Source organism: Centropristis striata, chromosome 22, assembly GCF_030273125.1.
Source record: "Centropristis striata isolate RG_2023a ecotype Rhode Island chromosome 22, C.striata_1.0, whole genome shotgun sequence".
Classification (NCBI taxonomy): domain Eukaryota; kingdom Metazoa; phylum Chordata; class Actinopteri; order Perciformes; family Serranidae; genus Centropristis; species Centropristis striata.
Window position 1 is genome coordinate 9,214,003 of NC_081538.1, and position 19,482 is coordinate 9,233,484.

At 36.7% G+C, this 19,482-nt stretch overlaps 1 protein-coding gene across 1 annotated transcript in view; it reads left to right on the forward strand.

Annotated features, from left to right (window-relative positions):
* The window catches only part of tfec (transcription factor EC), a 44,892-nt gene that overhangs the window by 15,219 nt on the left and 10,191 nt on the right, over window positions 1-19,482 (forward strand). The window lies entirely within an intron of this gene.

Below are 19,482 nucleotides of genomic sequence, written 5' to 3' on the forward strand. Positions count from 1 at the left end.
TTTTTATCGTGTGTTTGTGAGCGTTGACACCATGCTGGAATATAACTGGTACGGACAGGTAAGTGAACTGACACACCTACTCCACCTGATGATGCTTTCAGTTGTAAACTGTTAATGTCTGCTTCAGGCCTCAGAGCCGCTTCAGTGACATGGTAATAATACATGGACTACAACGATAATTAAACAGGGTCAAACTTCCAAACTTGCCTGTTTGTACGCTTTAAATGAAGAGCGCCCTTGTTTCAGAAAGCCGTCAAAGAACTATGACAATTCTGTTACATGTGAAATTAAAATAAAAGAGGCACCCATGTGAAATTTTGAGCTGAATTATGTGGATTTAAATTGCATTGGACTCACTGGAAAATTATTCAACCCTGAAATCTCTGTTGGAATGATAATACCAAATGGAACACAATCAGAAGCACAGCGCTGTATGACGATCTGACAGGAAGACAAGTTCATTAATAAGCAGTAGATGCACCGAGACGGATGACGTAAGGAGCGAGGCAAAGAGCCTGTAGTTTTTACAATACTCATCAACTGTCCGAATGGATAAAAACTCTTGAAAATGAAGTGAATAAAAAAAGATTTAAAAAAATTAAAAAAGTCTAATAATAATAATGGTAACAGTTTAAACTCTTAGTTAATAGCCTACAATGCATACAATGGCACTGAGTTGATGGTATAGTGTATGACGACTGAATGTACTGAATGATGAGATGATGAGAATGCATTTTTTTTTTTATTGACTACTTATTATGAGTCCAGTACATGAGTGCATTGAATTCCGTTGTATTCCTGTGCAATGACAAATAAATCTAATCTAGCAGCTGTAGGATATGTTCATGCTGAATAAGACATTAATAAATGCTTTTTTTAGCATGCATATTGGCTCTTTATTAGACATTATAAACTACTAGTTATTAGTAAATATGTGCACCCTAATATAAAGTTATAATAATAATATATTTTTTAACATTTTTATTTGATATTATACTAATATAATTGTGATTATGTAATAAATAAGGGTTAGGGTTAGATAATTATTTATTATTATTATGAGTAGTAGTAGTAGTAGTAGTAGTATTAATAACAATAATAACAACCATAATAATTATCATAATTATTTATGATCATTATTATTATGTGATACATTTAAAAACTATGTATTTATACATTTAAAAACTATATATATATATATATATATATATATATATATATATATATATATATATATAATTGTAATTTCAGAATGTGTATGTGTGTATGTTTACAACATACAACATTTTGTAGTTGTGTAGTAAAAACCTAAAATTTCAAGATGTGGTGATTATGGGCTGTAAAATTTCTTATTCTGTATGTGACATAAACTAAGTGGATCTCTTTAAAGTTGCTAGAAACAGGCTCTTTTTCATGAAAAATTTGGGACACAATGTTTCAACGGACAGTAATGATTTGTGAAAATTGACTTACATTTCTGGCAAAACATTAAATACTGCATATGACAAAAAAAACCCAGACTCATTAAAAGTCAAGTTTTAAATCATGTAGCACACCTGGAGAAAACTGTGAGAACTATAAAGTAAGAAACATTTGACTTTACTATTAATGATGATACATTTGGGCTTATTCAAAAAAAAAATTGAGGCTACATATTCTGTCTTTTCCTCGGATTTTCACACCTGTAGCCACCATTCTGTTTTTCTTCTTTATACTGACTATCAACCCATTTATGATATCTCACCATGTAGTGGGAACAGGTGATGTTATCTTTCCTTCTCATCCACTTTTAGTTTACTTCTCTCACTGTTTAGTAACCTGAGTCTTTCTTTTTCTGTCTGTCGCTCTCATTCTCTGGTCCTTTCATTTACTCTCAAACTCAAAAACGTGCAGTTTTGTAACAAAGTCATGTGAAATCACTCCACTCACGCACAGGCCCAGACACACCATGAAAGGCCTAGAGGCAGGAGGGGTGCTTAACTTAATTACTGTAACTTTTCTGCTCTCGGCACGTGATTTTGTGAGAACTACCTCTATGCCTGCTACACACTCTGAAATGATTTCACCCATCCTCTTGGAGTTTCTTCTCTCCACTCCACTCGTCTTTTTTATTGCTATACGTGAAAGGGTTCCCACACCTGGGTGAGCCATGTCAAGCAATTAATACCCTGAAACACTCCTTTTAAGTGAGTCTTTTGGTCTCTGGGGCTCCCCATTGTGATGAAACGATTGGTGTCGTCTCACGTTAGCCTCGCACAGGTGCCTCTTCTGCCTGCACATCAGATCATTAACACTCCCAGAGATGGAGGGAGAGTGACTGATGGTGACACAAACAATGAGTGTGTTAATGCTACTAAAGCTACCGCATTATCAAGTTGCACTGCAGATATTTGATTGATTTGATTTGATTGAGAATTTTATTTGAACACAAAATAAAAGATGAACATTTAAAAACAAACGAACAACAATAAATACAAGACAACAACACAAATGAAACAACAACAAGACTCAACACTCTCCTTTTGAACACTTTGTGTTCAAAAGGAGTGGGAAGAAGCCAAAGCTTATTAAATCCCACCCCTTCTCCCTATGTTAATTTACTATATTCAGTTATATAACAATAATATTTATATATATGTATGTATAACACATAGTAATGTAGTTTATAAACTCATTATTACCATTATTAACACGCATAACTTGTTATTAACTTACAAACACATAAGTACACATACACCCATGTAGTCATAATGAGACAACGATGAACAAACAAACAACAATAACACACAAAAAAGAAAAAATAGTAACACATTTAAAAAATAAAACATCAACAATAACCACCTACTGTCATTTTACACACCCGTTTTCATCCCTATATCGTGTGAAGACATGCTTTTTATATTTGATTTTGAAGTGTTTCATGTTTGAAGATTGTTTTATTTATGAGAATGGACTAGATTAATTTGATAAAATTCCTGGTCGTGGTGTATTCAATGATTTTTTAAATAATTATTTTAGTGCATTGCATTTAAAAGCTACAGTATGCTCTGAGAAAATCACAATAGTTGTTTTTTTGCATGAATGAATGTTTTTATGCAGATTTTAGCAACCGCATCGCCACATTAAACTGAAATATCTCTGCCATAAATAGATAATGTATAGATGTTCTGTGTGATGCATTATGTTAACCTAAGTTTGTGTAAGATGATTTCTAGAACATGCTTAAATGAACTGAGACCAATGGCTGTTTAGAAGGTACTAAATCAATTATAAAACTTAAGCTATGCTTTGGATATTGCCAGCTGTTATGTAAAGTATAGACAGTTTCAACGGGATCAAACATGCACAAACGTCAGCAAATTCCTTTAATCCCTAATGCACTCAAAGTGTTGCAAACTGGGCACACTTCTATGTGCAACATTTGGATCAAATAAACACTTACATGATTTACAACTAATTTGCATGGTCATTTTGGTTCACTGATGAGATCTGTCATTGTGAAAACTTCACAGACAGAAGGATAAAAACAGTAAAGCAGCATTCGCTCTAGTTCATGCATGCATTATCAACGCATAAGTGGGATAAATGCAACGCATGCTTGAACATTGACAGTGGTGGGAGCAGCGGAGAGCGAGTGGTGCAGAGAGGTTTAGTGCTGGGTAGATTTTAAGAATGCACCTTTTCTAAATTGTAATTTAGTGAACTGAAGTAGATATTGTGTGGCCTGGAGTGAAACTTTTAAAAGTAGAATCATCACATTAAGGTTGTATGTCTCTGCCAACCTGACTCATGAGTCTGGACAGACAGTGACAGTGAAGTCCATATATCAAGCAGTGAAACAATGCTTGATATATGGACTGCAAAGATGCTACAAATTCTTTTGTTCCAACCAAATGTGTGCTGATTTTTCTGAGTTACTGCATTGAATTATGGCCCGCAGTTTTTTGTGGAAATTTATAATGACCTAATGGAGTTGACCTTTGGCCTCTTTGATATTCAATTTCATCACTTCCATCATTTTATCTTTACGGAAATTTGTGTCAAATCTTTGCATAAATTATTTTGTTATGGACAAAAACATTTGTTGTGAGGTCACAGCGATCTTGACCTTTACCCTTCAAAATCTATGAGTCCAGTGGGAGTTTGAAGAAATTCCCTAAAAGTGTTTCTGAGATGTTATGTTTCCAAGAATGGATTGGATGTGAGGTCATGGTGAACTTAAGTGTAGACCTTTTACTACCAAAATCTGAACAAATTCCCTTGAAACACTTCTTATATAAATAGTTCCCCAGAAAGGAGAAGACACAAGATCACAGTGACCATGAGCCTTGACCACCAACATCTAATCAGTTCATCCTTGAGTCCAAATTTGAACAAACTCCCATAAAGCATTGTTAAGATAATATGTTCCCAAGAATGGTTGGATGTAAGGTCACAGTGACCTTGAGCATTGACCTTTGACCACCAAAATCTGATGAGGTCATCCTTGAGTCCTAGTAAATGTTGTGCCAAATTTAAAGAATTTCCATTAAAACACTCCTGATATATATAACGTTTACAAGAATGGAGTGGACGTACCGTTACAGTGTTACAGTTGTATAGTTGTAGTGACCATGAGCTTTGACCACCAAAATGTAATCAGTTCATCCTTGAGTCCAAATGGATGTTGTACCAAATTTGAACAAACTCCCTCAAGCATTGTTGATGTGAGGTCACAATGACAAGCGTTGCCCTTCCACCACCAAATTCTAATCAGTTCATCTATGAGTCCAGTTGAACATTTGTGCCAAATCTAAAGTGATTCGCATTCCTGAGATATTGTGTTCATGCGAATGGGACAGATGAAGGACGGACAACCCGATAACAGTATAATAATAATAATTTTAAAAAGCATATTTATACATTCTGGATTTTTGGTTGAGGGAGATTGAGCTCCAGAGGCAATTCAAACATTTTGAGATAATTTTGTTTGAATGGATGGTGATATGTTGTTGGTTTGTCTACACCAGGGGTAGGCAACCTGTGGCTCTGGAGCCACATGTGGCTCTTCAGGCCGTCTGCAGCAGCTCTGTGTGGCTGTGACAAAAAAAAATTATACGAAATGAGACTTCTTTACATTTTTAACTAAATTTGTCATTGGTGTAGGCCCAAAGCATTTTGTATTATTTAATTGTAAACATATGTAAATTATATATGGCACATATATTAGTCAACTAAAATGTGCATCGTAGCTTATGAAAGTCTATGAGCGCGTGCCTTAACCTCTACATTTTCCCAACTTCAAGTCTAGTTTTGAGTTTTCCTAGCTTTGCTAGCTTTTCAATTCCAAATATCTTGAGCTATTTCTTCAGTTTCCAGCCTCTGTTTTGCACTTGGGTCCTCACTGCATTCTGACAAAATCATAGAAAAAAATCTCTTTATGACCTATTATTAATGTTGGTAGGTTAATTTAGACTCAATAGGCTGTTTTATCTTTATTCTAAGGCTCAAAATAAGGTTGGCGGCTCCATTCTGACTGTTTTGTTATATTTTGGCCGACAATGGCTCTTCTGTTAGTGAAGGTTCCGACCCCTGGTCTAAACTTTCTCAAATGCTGGGTTCAGGTCATTCAAGTGACATGTAGCGCCTGCAAATGAGTTGATACATGCAGCTGTTTCGTTTTGGTAAACTGTATTTGTCAGAATGAAGTCACTGGCATGTGCATCTGAGGAGGCATGTGCTTGTCTGCACTGGAGGAACTGGCAGTCACAGATTCTCTGTAACACACTTTGAGCTGGCAGCGACTCAGTGATGAAGAAAGTAAATTGAACTCAGGCACAGCTAATTACCCAATTTACCCGAGTCTGGCAATTGGGGTGATGGGAGAGGACGGCCAGCGGAGCAGCATGATCCAATAAAGGAACCGGAAAATAAAGAAAAGTTTGGAAACATTGAATATTGATTATATTAACGAGGAGAAAAAGAGATCTATGTTCTCTTAATCACACAGATTTGGGCTGGTTGGAGGAGCATTCATAGGGAGTTTTAGTCATTTGGAGTTTAATATACATGATCATAATATTGTCTGAGAGGGATTCAAGTTCAGACACAACAACTGTGATATAACAGCATGATGTAGATGCAGGTTGGGATACAAAGTGACCAGACTTGCATGCGAGCCTGGCCTTTACCTTCTACTCTCCTCACTTTATTCTTGTTCTTCCTCTAATGCGTTGCTGGGATGAGGAGCACTAGTGCTCCTCCATTCGTCACAGCAGCTTACTCATTCAAACGGCAGAGGCACAAAGATAGCCAAACAGACCAAACAAACAGCTCTTTGTCCACAGCACTAACCATATATGACTAGTTCTGGTAAGGTCAAAGTTGATTTAATTTTCTGCTTAGTTCTCATTAAACAGCTATTGCATTATTTAATTTCCCACAATCAAGTTAAAGGGGGAGGGGTAATCAATACATCTCAGAGTGAAGCTTTTGAACAGAGCCTTGTAAATTTAGCCCACAAATGCTCTTTCTGTTGGTTAGGGAGATGAGTAGCACTGCTCATTCCATACTGAGCTTCAAATATAGAGGTTGATGCATTATATTTTTCTTAATCTTAAGATTTGCACAAAGATAAGCAAGTTCTAAGGACTATTCATTTTAAACCACAGTAAAGAGATTCCTAATATTCTCCAGTGATTGTGGAGTAGCTCAATTTATTCGTAAAGATTCAAACTATGATTTGATGTAGGTGTGTGCCATATCGTATCGTTCATGATTATACCGGTATAATTTTTTAATTATAAAAAAAAAAAGTTATAAAAAATGTATATCATGATATTGGCAACATTCCTACTATACCTAGACTGAGGCGGCCCGCCATACCCCCTAAACCCCCTGAACCCCCTAGATGGTTATTTTCTATTACTTGCTAATACTCAAGTCAAGAGTATTGTTTTGTATTTGGCAGCTGTTGAGATTTGCACTTTACACCACATTTTAGATTTATGATTGATTTTTATTTTGTTGTACGTTTTTTATTTATTTATACAGACTAAAAATAATATTTTCTATATATTTTTCAGTATTTTGTAATATCGTCAAGAATATTGTTATCACAAAAATACCCTGTAATATTGCGATAATCTTTTAGGGCCATATCGCCCACCCCTAATTTGATGATAAAGTATTTCCACATATTGATACAGTTGTAACACGTGAACATATAATGCTGGTTGAGATTGCATAAGTAGTTAGCAGGCAAGCAGCTAAATAAAAAGCTAAAAGCAATTAATATGGCTGGACTAGATGACTTAAACCCTCAAAAATAAGTTTTTTACTGCTCTGAAAATGTCTGACCTTCACTATGCTGACTTATACTTGACTCATCAGCTGACCAATGTTGCCTCAAACAGGGGTATAAATGGTTGAAGTAGTTAGCTAAAAGTACTGGACAGACATTTGAGATAGTTATCTAAAAGTAATGGGTTAACATTTTAAAATAATGGATAAGCAATTGGAATAGTTTGATAAAAGTAATGGATAAACAGTTGAAATTGTTAAAAGGATAACTGGTTAAATAGTAAAGAAAGTAATACAATTTGGGTCAAATAGATAGCTTAAAGTAGTGAAGGTATGTGTTAAAATACAGTATATAGCTTAGCAAGTAATGGATGAATGTTTGATTAAATAAAAGTAGATAAATGGTAAATGGCCATTTTGCAGCGTTGTCCAAATCTAGTCTTGTGAGAATTATAATAGGGCCTACTCCACATAGTGAACTTAGCCTGCAATACCTTGTAAAAAAGTCTATAATTAAGGATTAGTAACTGTGAGCATTCATAATTTGCACAGAAACTGAAAAGGGGAATGTTTAAACAACTTCCACAGATGAAAGTAGTGACCGGTGCTATATAAGTGTCCATTTACCTAAGAGCAGGCGGCAATCTCCGTGTCTGAGCATGGAGGCCACCAGGAAGTGCCTTAAGCCTGCAATATACCGGAAATTCCAGCGGGGGTGCGAAGTTTGGCTGCAAAAAAAATCTGCCCATTCATTTCAGTGCAAAATTTGAAAACTTCTGAACTTCTGACTCAATCGCTAGTAAAAAATCATCTTCAAGACAATTTGATGTCAATAGTTCTAATAATGGCCCCATTTAGAAGAAAATAGAAGATAAAGAATCGTATGATTTGGGGCGTGGCTACAGGTCACTGACAAGGCGAGCCGTCACCAGGAGAGAAGCAGAGCAATGCGTATCCACGGCAACGTGTCAATAAAGTTATATATAACGTTATATGGATAGAAAAGAGGACGTTTACCGATTTGGTCTCATAACTTTGCCCCTTTCACACTGTATTTTCACTTAATGACAGTTTATTTGAACGTTTTGTTCAGTAAAAATGTCTTGTTCAGCGTTTGGTTGGACTAACAGACACTCCAAGGAGTCGCTGCTCAGTTTTCTGAGGTAAGAAAGATACATTTTGTTTTTGTTTTTTTTGCTAGCCAAAACTAACATCCCAGTTAATGCTCCAGTTAATGCTAACATGAATTAGCAGCGGCTTCTCTCAGTCAGGTTGCCGGTGTAGAGAGGCGTGTAGTCAGTGTCGTCAGATCCCTCGCGCTCCGCCACAGTCCAAATATGGTCTGCTCCGCGTATCGGAAACAAGATGGCGACGCAAGTAGGCGACGAGTGTAACGCTGAACTCGAGGCTTCCAACGGGCAGTCCACAAACCAATGGGTGACGTCAAGGTGACTACGTCCATACAGTCTATGCCTAAGAGTCACACATATAATACAGCACAGTACAACTACAAATACAATAACCTATATATTGTGTCCTGAACAGTGAAAAATTTAAGTATAAAAGGAAGAGGTTTAGTATTTCTCCAAGTCATCTTATTCTGCTGTATCTATAGCTGTTGGTGCTGACCTTAAATCTGAGTTCAACACGTTGACGTAGAAGATAACGTTGTTACATCGGTGTAGTTTGAAAGCCAATCGTTATCCAGTGAGCAACTTACACAAAGTGTGATATGGAAACATTCAGCCTGCGAAGCAAACAAACAGCTCTTTGTCCACAACACAAAACCTATATTTCTTGTTCTGGTAAGGTCAACGTTGATTTAATTTTCTGCTTAGTTCTCATTAAAAAGCTCTTGAATTATTTCATTTGCAACAATTAAGTTAAAGGAGTAATCAATAAATATCAATTTTATCTATTTCATTGAGTCCGTCTTAACCATTTATTCTCTGCACAGTCGAGAGAACACCTTCACATCATATTTACTTCACTATTAATAGTTACTAATACAGGATATGAGTATGGACTTGTGCTGTGTGAGCAAAGGTAAATGCACAAAATAATTAATTTTCTAAATAAAATGTTCATGCCCATGAATGGTATAAGCAACCTTCCCATTCTTTTATAATAAAATTACAGACATAACTTGAAACATACTGCATAAAATGCAGCGCCGACATTTTACTGACAAAGAGTGAAAACATTAATGTTGGCACAGAACACCAGAGTACCAGGAATCAGAGGCCATGTACACTAGATCTACATGTTTCACTCTGTTGTCAGCACTTTTCCTCTCTGTTCTTTTCTTTTTTAGCTTGCTGAGTTTCATAGTAACTTTAAAAAATATTAATATGACCATTTCCTCACTAATTTCCTAACCTGTCTCTGACCTTTGAGCTGTTTTTTTTTTTTATCTTAAATGCTGTTATATCTTGTCTTTTGTGTTTATAATGTCCATTATCTACAAGGAAAGTTCCATGAAACATTCAAAGCAAAATAAATTACCCTCTACTATTTAAACAAATGTAATAATAAAGATGAGAAACAGAAAATATTTTTAAAATGATCCTGTCATTGATGTAAACTGTGAGCTTCTTTCCAGAGTTTAACATGGATTTCTCTCTGTGTGTAGAGAGCATTTTGTCTTTAGGATGTTGCCCAGGCTTGAAAGACTTTTACTTTGGTGAGCTTGGACTGTCTCGCAATCAATCATGTGCATAATTTTAATAAGACTTCATCTTCGTAGTTATAGTTGGAGCCCACCGGGGGCTTCTTTTCACTGTCTGCCAAAGTGAGAGATTAAAGTTGTCTACAGTACAGCTTTCTGACATCATTCAGAGCACCGGTCTATCCTGTTCAGGCTCACTGGACAGTGAGGGTTAGGGATGAGGTGCCCCTTTCAGGACCACGACCACCACACAGCAGGTTACCCACAATCCTCTGCTCTGTGGCTTGATGATTAGGTCCCATTGCCCTTGTTTGTTTACTCACAGGTGTTCTTTTATCACTGTGAAATTTTAACTTTAACTGAAGACATTTGCATTTCTTTACACCTTAAGGGTGACAAAAATTTAGGCTTGCCCCAACAAAAATATTGTTGAACAGAATCATACAGAGCGCCACAGGAATGAGTTGTTAAAGCAACACTGCAAAAAAAGAAAAGTTGGGTGAGCTCAAAATTTCAAGGCAACAAACTTCGATAAAATTTTAAGTTGGACAATTAAACTAAATATTTTAAATTTTGTTTTTGAGTTTGCTCAACTCTGAATTTCTCTGGCACGATTGTAACACCGCTATGAAATGTCAGCTAAATGTTGTGACCACAATTTTGAGTTAGCATTGATGCGCTGATGGCTACTCTTGTAGCTGTAACAAGCAGCGCCGCTAGCATCAGTTAGCCGCTAGCATCAGTTAGCCACTAGCTTTCGCTAATGACCAAATTTCACAACAAAGAAATAAGAGTTAGCAGAACTATTGTCCCTTGTTGTGAACCCCAACTTAGAGATATAAGTAACAACAACTCACAAACTTGTTTTTGAGCATACAACTGCTTCCTTTGTTGTGCTAACTTACATTATTGCCCTAAATGTCAGTAATTTATATTTCCAAGTTTTACCAAATTAAATCACTGTTTTAGGCCAAAAAACACAAGTTGGCTTTTTTGAAGTGAAGAAGGAAGTTAGCGCCATGGTGTCTATCCCCTCAAACTCAATGACAAGTTTGAATGGGTTGGTGGTTAGATGCCTAAATGGTTAACACAAGCATAAGAGATGTTCATGCTTTGTTGTACAACATAAAATACATGAGTAACCCCCCCCCGTGAATTTTGAGATTTTACATTGGGCGATTGCCCTTACATTATCTGACTTTGCTTATGAGCACTTAGCATGAAATGAAAACAAATTATGAATTATGAAAACATTCCACAGCTTGCTCATAGATGCTGGTGACCACTCTATAACAAGAACACGTCACACAGGACAATTTACAGTCATGGGAAAAAATGATTATTTTGTGAAAAATGATTGTAATAATAATTGTGATTAAGAGCTGATATCTAGATATTTTCCATGGTTTTCTTGATAATGATTTTGGTTATTATCAATAAAACCATGGAAAATGTCTAGATATCGGTTCTAAAATTAAACTCTTATCAGCTATTTGTGTTGTTATTATTATATTTGTCCAAACAAATTTACCTTTAGTTGTACCAGGCATTAAAATGAATAACAAACTGAAGAAAACAATGGTCTATTAATTTCTTCCATGACTGTAGATTGTTAATTGACTACTAGTACAGTGCCCATAGGATGGATGTATTCATAGTGGGAGATGAGGTAGATTTTTCAATTATAGCCAAATGAGGTTGTGTGTGAAAGTGGGATGTACAATGAGATGTAATACTCTTGATATTCGCTGGAAACTATTAGAATATTATTGGATAATCAAACCTTGTAGTGAACTTTATGAAAGATAGGTAGGCTAACTAAACTGACAGATGAGATGAGTCAGGCGTGGAAATCCAGAGCGAATTGTGTTACTGACCAGGTGTAGGCCTTTCACACAATGGGGGGGAGCTCCCCTAAAAGGCGTCCGATCGGAAACAGTGCAATGCCGCAACACGTCCTACAGAACTAATGATATTTTGAAAAATGTATTCACACACACACACACACACACACACACACACACACATACGGTCAGCAAGATATGCCCTAGACACACACACACACACACACACACACACAGAAGCTTCTTGCTTTTATAGACAGATGCGGGATTTGAGCTGTAACTTATCAACTATAATTACATTTGTTGAAGTTCAGCAAAAAATTTGGACTTTGTGTAACAGTACCACGAGCTGATCCGAACTTTCAAGAATATAAGTCAGCCTTCATCAGTGTCTGTGTACAGGATGTGTCTCTGTGAGCATGTGTGTAGAGGCTCTATGATCCCTCAGGTGCTCCTGTGAAAAGGCCTCCTCTTCACTGCTCATAAAGAATACTACGCTCTGACTGATTTAGTTGCAAAAATCATATCATTCCATTTTGACTAATTACATCTCGACTGCACTGACAGAGAGGACAGGGCCGCTGCATCCGTCTCTCACTCAAATTTCTGACGTCTTTCAGCTGACTGAAACACTTTGGTAGTGCACTTTAGTGTGTTATTAAGGTATGTGCATGGACATAACATATTTATCAAATTGTATTAAATCTGTAGCCATGAAATGAAATAAAATACCAAAGAAAGGGTACGCTACTAAACTGTTAAAAAACTTAGTTTTTTTTCCAAAAAGATGTACGACTAAAATATGTTTCGTTTTGAAAAGAAAATAGAATCCATTAATTAAAATCCATGCTACGCCTTATGATTATATCCAGTGTGTTTTGGTGAGAAATGTTAAACGTGAATGTTAATTTATTTATTTTTTACAATCAAACTCCATCGGGCATCTCGGTAATTTTCCATCTTTACTTTAAATATGAATTTTGATCATATTTTCCACCACTGTTGAGGCAGACCATTTTCATAAATTCAATATTTCATCAAGGTAACAAGTACACACACACACACACACACACACACACACACACACACACACACACACACATATACACACACTGGCACATAGTTTCACATGTAATCCAGTTAAAATGGCTATAATATTTAATTCATATGAGAATCATTAAAAGTGCAGTGGTGCCGTGTCCATTATGCATTCCTTTTCTAGCAGGATAAAACAGTCCTCAGATGTGGGAGCTGCACTTTGAAGTGTTGTCTCAGAAGCAGGCCAACTCTTACAGGAAGTCCCTGATGTTTAAAACATGCCATGCAGGGGGACTAACAAAGGTGAGCACTTGTGGCTCGCCCAAAGATGAGCCAAAAATGGCCAGCCAGGAATTTGGCTAGATCTGATAGAACACGTACACACACGGCGGACATCAAATAAACAAGGAGCAGACAAATATACACGTGGGTAATGGTTGTGAGAATACAAAACACCAACAGCTACAGTCCCTCATGAAGACACAGCAGATGTGAAGAACAGCTGAGCATGTTGACTTTCAAACAGCAGCAAAATGATTTGGACACCGCAGCATAAATAATGCTCCACCATCCAGCTGACTGAGTCCTTACAGCCTATTAATGTGTTTGGTTGGAATAAACACTCCTTTTTTTGCAGAGATTACTGTGCAGACAGTATCAAGACAGGCATTCTCTATGTAATGAAATCAACCACCATGGACACGTGTGGGACAAATTGCAATTTAACAGCTGAGGGAGGACATGAGCTTATTGTGTGTACAGTGTTAAACTGATTCTTTAAAAACATAATCTGTGGCGTTTTGATTTAACAGAAACATTTTGATTTGATTTGCCTCATTACATTCAGCTTCCTCAATTTAAGTTCGGACGTGTTTATTAAAGTGTATCAAAATGTACATTACCCTGTCTGTTAACGTTTGCAATAATCACTGAATCTGCTGTCAGAATAAAACTGTTAGTCCCTCTTCAACAAGTCCTCCAACTTCACCATGACAACAACCAAATAGGTAATTTGTTCCTGTCCTCTAATACGACACACAGGAGGGTTTCCAAATTAGTGCTCAGGAGATCAACATTTCCTTCTATCTAAACAGTCACCGTATTCAACGCATGGTTAACTTTGTGAAAAGGTTTGGTTAGATTTTGGCACCAAAACTACTTGGCCATGTTAAGGCAACAAACCTACTTTGTTAGGCTTTGGAAAAGATTATGGTTCTACAGGTGCATCTCAATTAATTATTTTATCATAGAAAAGTTTATTTATATCAGTAATTAAATTCAAAAAGTGGGAATAACTCATTATATAGATCCATTACACACAGAATGAAACATTTCATGTCTTCATTTATTTAATTTCTTCTAATGATAATGATTATGGTTTACATTTAATGAATACCTACAATTCAGTGTCTCAAAAAAATTGAATATTACAAAAGATCATACTTATAAAGTATGTTTAATATGGAAATGTTGGGCTCTGAAAAGTTTGTCCATCTATATGACTCAATACTTGGTTGGGGCTATTTGACTTCAACTACTGGAAATGGACTTTTCCATTGTATTCTAATGTATTGAGATGCACCTGTAGTTCAGATAAGTATGCTAATAGGGATTTCCCGAGAACTTAAACTTTGGTCCCAAGTCTACATTCTGAAAACATGCCAGGTGCCAATTACTATAGCCACTTGAGTTTGCCACCTTACATGAAGAAAAATATGGGTCACATAAGCTGCTTGTACAAATTACTTATAGGGTCGTTTTTTGAGGGAGTACAGGCTCTTATTTTGAAGGACACTTGCAGAACGTTACTGGATTTCCTTCTAGGGTTTACACTGGGGACTCATAGGTAAATGCAGGTTAGACTGTTTTTAATAAGTTCTTGGCTTCTGATTTAGCTGATTGTTTACTAGTTCAATGTTGGGACTACAGGGAAGATTTGCAGTGACCCCTGTTCAGTTTTGCTGTGTCTAGGAATTCTCTGAGAGCCGTTCTGGGAAGGCCTGAATTGGCCTCTGTTGTGTCCTGACAGTGACTGGGACATGATAACAACTGTGTGTGAGTGTAAATCTGTGTGTTTTAGTATATTTGCACACATACACAGATTACTTTTCTGTGCGTTTCCCTAGTTGAATCTGTGACTGTGGTTTGATGGTTGAAGAGCCTTCCAAGGGAAGTGGGTGTCATGAAGATAACCTGGGAGAATGTGCTGAGCTGGTCTGGATGTTCTGCAGGAAGGAAAGTGTGGTGATCCACAAGCAGGAACTCACATTCTGTCAACTTATTACAGCCCTACACACACACATGCTTCAACCCCCCTAACTGCCATCTGTATTTCTGCCTCTGTCAGGTCTTTTTCCCTGACCAAAAACACACACACAAGCACCAACACACACACAGGAAACGGCCCGTGCGGCTCCCAAATAAGCTGATGTGTCATGCCTTCCTTTCCGATATTTCTGCAAAAGCTCAGAAAAGGAGGGTGCAGCACCTCTCTTCTTCTTCCTCTTCTGCTCCCCCTGTCTCGGTGAGACACAGCTGTAGCAGTGTGACAGTTCATGTTCTTCTGTAAGAATTTGCAGCTCCTGTGGTGGGAGACGCTGCCACTCCGGGAGCCATGAGTCGCTGTTGTGTGGTCAAAGTGATCACCTTGACAGAGATCCAACTTCTGCAGGTAGGGGGGGAGGGTGCAACTCAGCTGCAGGCCAGGCAAATCGGTACGAGATAAAATATAGAAAAGTGTATCTGTGTGACTATTTGTGCAGTTGCTTTGTGTTTGCATGCGAGAGAAATTGTCTGTGCTTTATAAAAGGCGTGCACTTACAACCGGAATAAGCGAATAGCCAGCGTGGAATGCAGATTTTTCCCGTCTGAGTTTCCCTCACATTTCACAATCTAGGGTGTGTGTGGTTAGAGCTTTTTACTGGTTAGTAATATACTGTAAGCATGTCTGAGAAGCTTTTGTTCCACTTTCATGTTATCGCTGTAGATTCAAGATGGGAAAAATGATAACGGAGATCTGCTACTTTCAATTTGCCGCAAAATATATCATTTTGCAGAATTGAATCCAAGCCTCCTACAAGGTTTTGTCCATAATTTGTACTGCTAGTTAATGTCACCATCACCCAGTGTTTCATAACTTGTCTGATTTTTCTGAAGTGAAAGAAGAACTTGGGTAAGACTGAAACTGAGTTAGGCAAGAGCTTTTCATTTAGAAGGCACACCTGTGAGTTTGTCTGTCACAGTGGCAGTGTGAGAGCAGGATTTTCAGTGGGACTAAAGAAATGCACCTTTTAACTCAGAGGTAAATCACTATTAAATGCATCTCATACTGATTGAAAGAATATGCTAAACCTAACTCTACAAATTAGCACTGAATGTGTGTCTGCAATCTAAAAATTATTTCAGTGGATAATTTGTGGTTTAACACTTTGTATTATAAATATCCTGATGCATTATAATCTTTATATAAGCACTGTTTGGTTAAATATATAAGCACTAATAAGATTTTTTCTTTTTCTTTATAACAAGAATCATAAAGCTTTTAGAATGACTTATAAGGTCAAGTATCATAATACTTCACAACTGCTGGACATTTTTTTGCAAGAAACATTGTTTATTATAATCATTTTATAATGCATTATAATGTATTGTGGATTTTAATGAGATTACAAGCTTTCAGTGAAGTAGCCTAATGAGGTATAGCCATACATTACAAGCTGGATATTTGTCACTAAAAGTGGTCATTTTTTACTTTAAGTAAGGTGAAACTTAAATATGAATTAAATATCATTAAATAAAATCAACATACAAAACTGTTTGCTAAATTGTTGCTTTGAATTTGTTGAGTACTTCAACTTAACTTAATGATGGACATTTACTTTTCACTAATGTGAAAAAACTCTAAAGAGACTCAAATTATACTCCATATGAACAGATTATAATGTACTGCAGACAAGGGCTTGCAAAAGAGTCTTTGAGTGATCAGCAAAATATGAAGTATTATGATACTTCACCATATAATGCTATATAATATCTAAAGTTTATTATTAGAAAGCTTTATGAATATTTATGAGTGCTAATAACTATAGTTATACAGTGCTATTACACATTAAAAGTAAGTTAATAATGCATAAAGATAGGCCTCACAAAATATCAGTGAGTGACCAAGTACTTTGAAACTTAACATTATAGGTCATGATAAAATGTTTTATAATGGGTTATGATTATTATAATGATTATTAATGTTAATGATTGCTTATAACTGCAGTAACACACACTATAAGAAAATTATTATGCATTATACATACGTTTATAATATATTATATTCATAGAAGGTGTTACCATTATTTTCTTTTGCAAAGTGCATTGCTGTGATGTGACAACCAGGCAGAGCATAGCAAAGTAAATTATTTGATGGATTTGATAAATCTGCTACCTTCGTGTGTGGTTAAGATGCCTGCAAGTACACAAATTATGTAAGTAAACAAGTTAGGAGCAGCTGGATTTAAAATGGAAAAAAGAAACTGTCTGTGCATGTTGAATGAGGGCGTTGTCTGGTTCTGACATCTTTATTTTAGCCTTTTGACTCTAATGAAGATAGTGATGTTAGGGAGATACAGCTGATGACTCATCATAGTCAAGTTTATATTTTTAAAATATATTTAAACTGTGCAAAACAGCTAGAAGTTTTGCAAATAATAAAATGCATGCATATCATTGCTTTGATATGAGTGAATCCTTGCCTATAGAGGCTACGCTGCAGAAGGTTTGCATGTCAAAACTGTGCAAAACTGTGCAAATGTGTGTAAATGGAAAGTGAACCTGTGACCTCTTCTCTAGCAGTAACCTCAGACACTGCTTTATTTGTTGTAGCAGGTGCCAGTAGCCATATTGAGAAAGAGAAAAACTCAAGTGTGTCAAACACCAGAATACTACAATCCTAAACTTGATCTTTGATTGATAAGATTCTTATCTCATTCCTGTCCCAAGTGTATGGCGGGCATTGATAATTTTCAGCATGTCCTCTTCACACATGCACAGGCCTGCCATTGTCGAGGTTGGCCTCGGTGACTGAAGCACCATTACCTCTCAAATCTAATCAGATTCCCTTAAGTGGATAACAAGCGTGTCTCCGGCATTTACAGTAGTGAGAAAGCTGAAGTGAAACCAGGACAAACCGCTGTCACACAAAGCAGATGTGGTGTGTAGCAGTACTGGCATCCCTCCTGCTATCCGTAGTGGAAAAAAATGTTGATTGGCTAACAACTGGCATCTTGTTTGGCCTGGAGAAGTCAGATAAGAGCTCTCAGTCACAACTGACAAGTTGAGTATTGTGAGTACTGAGCCTGCTCTTAGTTAGGTGGATGAGTGGTGAATAAGTCTAGCTGACCAGAAGAATTTAATGCTGAGTTTCAGTGCAATTCCAAAGTTGGCATTACTGAAAGTCCCTATGGGTTAGCAGTGTTGTGCTGTTGATATGTAGTCCATAAAAAACTTTCATTCAAACTGTTAGAGGTCTGAAAAAACAACAAGCTAGCTAACATGCTAGCAGGCTACTCATTTAATAAATTCCAGCACATTAGTAACTACTGAGAGAAGAAACAACACATTCTTCCTTTGAAAAATCTCAAGTGATAAAAAAAACTATTGCACTATTCAATTCACTTTGTGGTTTTGTAGCTGCAGTCTTATTTGATCCGAAATCACCGGCAGCTAAAGGTGGCTAATGTTAGCTAACTTCAGCAAACCTATAGCTGTTTAGTCGACATTACTGACAAAGGTAGCTGACTTTGTGACTTATCCCCACTTGCACAGCTGTTACTGAATCTACCGCATGAAATTTAAGATTATCCCATAACTTTCAACCAAGACACCTTTTCTCCATTTCGCTTTCCATTGCTGTCTCAGCTAATTGCCATAGCACCACCATGTGAAACTGTCGCAACACTAACTGAACCCTTTTATCAGTAACCAGAAAAGAACACTACCAATCGTGCAATGTAGTGTTGGGCATGGATTTGCTAGCTGCCAAACATGGGACAAGTGAATAAAAAAACTGCAGAAACTATATAGCTCGGGTACTCTCTGACCAAGCAGTGGATAGGCTATAACTTCACAGAAATCGTTTGATTTACTTGGAAAATTACACCTATTTTGGGAGGATATGGTAATGTGGGCTAAAAATGGAACAGATGTGGTTGATTGAATGAAAAAGTAATTCTTCTCTAATATCCATATTTAATCATATTGCATTGTCCACAAAATGAAAAAAGGTTAAGGCACCAGCATTGTGGCTCATCTAATCTAATGTCTCCTTATTTGAACTGATTAAATAATATTAGTCATGGAAAAGAATAGCCACATAGTTAAATCACGTCCAAGGCAAGCCCAAAGAGCGTGCTATTTTGACCAGTGAATGGAATACTTTTTAGAGGAAGTTCAAAAAGAAATCTGTGTAAAAGACAAAGACAAGATGACAATCAACAAAGACTAACGTAATAATGCCACTGCTAACAATACATGTATTATTTAAAAGTACACCCAAAAATACTCCGCAGGACATAAACTAATAAAGCCACTTACAACAGTGAGCTTCTTTGTGAGTTCCAGACTAGTTAGTAAACTAGAGATTTATGTGAAATGTTCCTGTTA